Source organism: Aedes aegypti, chromosome 3 (assembly GCF_002204515.2).
Source record: "Aedes aegypti strain LVP_AGWG chromosome 3, AaegL5.0 Primary Assembly, whole genome shotgun sequence".
In the NCBI taxonomy this organism is placed as follows: Eukaryota; Metazoa; Arthropoda; class Insecta; order Diptera; family Culicidae; genus Aedes; species Aedes aegypti.
Genome location: NC_035109.1, coordinates 396,938,121 through 396,942,168, shown reverse-complemented (window position 1 = coordinate 396,942,168; position 4,048 = coordinate 396,938,121).

Below are 4,048 nucleotides of genomic sequence, written 5' to 3'. Positions count from 1 at the left end.
CAATGCACGGGTTCACTAATTTGACGTTTGAGCGGTGCCGAATTCACTTGTTGCCATGGTCACGTAAATAACACGGCACCGCTCAAAAGTCAAATAGTGAACTCGTGCATCGGTCCATATCTCAGTTTACGCTACTTTAAGTGAATACCCCTAATGAACTAATCTACGATGACGTCACGCCGCAACTTCCAGCGGGAAGAAAATCTTTACTGCGGGCCGTGTTTACAAAAAATGAACCATATCGCTGCACATTCATCCACTCAATGTTCATCCGGTGAACATTCATTCGCTGGATGTTGGTCCGGATGTCATTTTATGTAAACATGGCCCGCATTTACAGCGGAAAAGAAAAAAAAAAAGTCGACAATAAAAGAAGACCGTGGATAAGTCCATGACTACAGACGAGTCACATGAATTCGCTCGATTTACAAAATAGACCCCATAAGTTACTGAAAGCAAATTTTATCCTGAGTCAGAACATTCTAATACAATAAGAACAATTAATTGATTAATTTTCAAACATTAAAACATCGTCCATGCCATGTGTTGGAAACTGCAGTCGAGAAGCAGCTCATCACGTGGTACGAAATGTTTAACCAGCTGTGACGGATTGCTCGACGTGGTTACTTGGAACAGTTTGAAAGTGAACAAATCTCGCGGAACATTACTAAAGGACCTATCTAACATTGAGAGGCTCTCTTTGTTTACTTTCTTTTTCATTAATAACTGAGTCACATTAACTTCTTCTGTTGCGTTTTTTGTATGAAACGCTAGTCAAGGAAATTGACTTTCGATCTATAGTGAAAAACTTCCCAAAATCTTTAGTATACCACTGTTATAATCGAAAGAGAACGAGAGAGGAGAGAATCTCTCATTTGTACATAGGTCCTTTAGTAATGTTACGCGAGAAATTAATTTCACCAAACGTCACATTGATGATGATTCTGGAAAAATAACTATGCTCGTTGCATATTCTGACCGGGGGTCTAACGGGGGTGTACGACATAATGAAATCAACCGGTCGGTCTGTCGCTACTTAGTTACGCGCGAGGACTGGCAAAGTGTGTCCCCAGCTGTAACCTGACCACTGCAATATATCATGGGATACTTATTTAATTTCGGGGCAATTAATCAAGCCACATTCGTCGAGTTTGCCCTTTGGCTGTGAAATTTTTGACCGCGAATGCGAATCGTATAGTGTACCTGTTTCGCTGGTTAAAGTTGGAAAAGCGCTACGGCGGATCATCCCCTTGTTGTTGTCTGGTGTGTTGCTTGACTTTATTCAGTTTTTTAACGCCCATTATAAAAAAGAATCTGAATCAATACTTGCTCATATTTGAAATAAGCTATTTTCATGAAAATGTGTATACGATCAAAAATTACTTTATAGTTAAGAAGGTATTGTTCATGGAGAGTAAAGTTTCGTTAGCAAGACCAGTTTCATCTCAGGACGCACGGTAGTACAGTCAGGTCTCCTATTAGATGCTGCCACCTACTTTACGCCCACCACAATTTTTCAGTTACTGTCCTATAGAACAGGTAGTAATACTAACCCTCAGTCACATATAAAAAATCAGCTTCATCCCTTGAGCAACTGCTGAAAAATTGCCGTTGGTGGAAAGTGGGTAGCAGCGTCTTATAAGAGACCTGACTGTATTTCCTTTCCGAAGGAAGTCGTCGCTATAAGATCACATGCGACTATCTCGGGGATGACATTCGATTCGGGGTCCTCGGCATGAGAGATATGTGTTCTAAACACTACATTGATACAGAGATTGCCATTCAGCTTAATGTTGCATGATCTGTTTCCACAGTTAATAACTGAGTGCATTCTTAGTTAATTGGCATAACATGTATATCATTTACGAAACAACGAAAATACGGTATGGCCTGCGGAATCGTATAAATTTCAATCCCGTAGAAAACGTCGATTGAAGGGATTCGAATGCCTACCACTAACTGCCTGATTAAAAGAGATAAAGTTCGTCGGTGAATAAAGTGCATCACGTGCACAATATTGGATAGTATTATTTTAGTTGTCATCATATGATCCTTTTTAGAAAACATTCAGATCCAATTCGTCCGATACCAACGTTCCTTGGGGTCTTCTTTGCTCTAGTAGTAACATCCCCGACTACAAAGCAAAGCCATGCTGAAGGTTTCTGGGTTCGATTTCCAATCAATCCAGGATCTTATCGTGAAGAAAAAAAAGACCTACGTGGCTAGAACTACAACATCTCCTTCAATAGCTGAACATCTGGTTGAAATTTACTAACAAATGAATATAAGAAATGGTGATACATTCGACAGAATTACACAGTTAAAACATGAATGTAAATTTAAGTTTATTTTCATGCACATATTTGGAGCATGAAAATAAACACAAATTTAAATCTGAGTATAGATTTACACGACTTGAAAAAAGGAGAAGTCGTGTAATTTTACATGTAGTTTAAATCTACTTGATTGGCAGCACGTGGATTTGTTTGTTATGGCCCTCTTCCATTTGTTCTTTGAATTTGCAAATGGTTTCCTCACCCGACTATTGGCAATCGAATATGATGATAAAATTAACAGGAATCAGACAGGATATACATATTATTTATTTCGCTGTAAATACTTTCTAATTTTAAACAATATGCACTTTTCTACACATTTTCACTCGTCGATCGCTGCTGGCTGATTATGAGGAGATTTCGTCCGTTTCATCTCGGCTACAAGTATCTGAAAGTAGTCGGGCTTTTGTTGGCTCAAAAGATGCACCAAATATTCCGATAGAACTTACCTGCAAGTTTTCAAAGTAATTGGCTCAGGTGTGCTGGTACAATTAGTATTTGTAGCACCTCAACAGAGCAGTAAATAATCGAATAAACAACACGATAAGCTGACCGAATCACTTGGTTTCAATACGTCGGCCATGTTACTTTCCCAACTGACGTTTAAAGGTTTATTTTTACACGTTGATTGAAAATTCAATGTTTATCTATTGAGAATCCCATGAATATTGATTTATTTTTGATAATACGTTTAAAAATACATTGGCTAGTAAAATTATATCGGTAAAGCTGGGATATTGTATGTTTATCGATGCTCAAATTATGTGCATAGAATTCAACTCAATATTAAATCATCTTTTTGTTTCCAGCAATGTAAATTTACAAAAGACTTGGTTTACATGTCATTTAATTTTCAACATTTTTTGCTGTGTAGGTACATCGTACAGTTTTCAGCAGTTATAAGTAGGCGTGACGATGGAAAATTGAGTAGAACGAATTTAGATAATTTGGTTTGCAGAGAGTTTCCTGGTTAGCTGGCAAAGGTGTAGTCTTTAAATATTTGGCGATAGCTTCACGGAAATAAACGATTTCTTTGCTCTGCAATTTGTGTATATTCATAATTTTCATGCTATTTTTGTTCGCTTATTCTCCATTTACGCTTCTTTTGTTATTTGAAAGAATCAGGTTTCGCGCTCTGTACCATATAAGCGTAACTTGGGTTTATTCTACGAGAGGTGTGAGGTGAGAATTGTCGGTCTCGTATACTGCCGTTACATGCATAATTGTCCAATATTTCAAAATATGCAACCGGGAAAAACGCGTTTAAAGATTTTATCACATTTATGCCCCGTATTGACCAATTTTGTAATAATTTAAAAAAAAAACGTTGCGATAGCATGAAGAATAACGTGTTTATTAGAAACAAGAGTTTGTATTATGCGAAAAATATAAATTTTGCTATGAAATTCAAAGTTGGACTGTTATGGCTAGAAATACGGGGGTTTAGGATTCTACGCAAGACAGTCCCACTGATCAATTATGTATTGAGCATACTACGGTACCGTTCTTACCTATAGATTGTACCGAATATAGAGGCTCAAGGCTCAAGTGACATGTGCCAAAAAGAGCCACATATCGGGTAGAGAAGAAATACGTGTTTAAAGTTTGGGATGGAGGCAAAGTTTTCTGTATGTGAGATAATGAGAAAATGTATGATTTAGTGAAAGAAAGAGTGAATGAGTAAGTTAGAGTTCATAAGATTTAGTAAATGT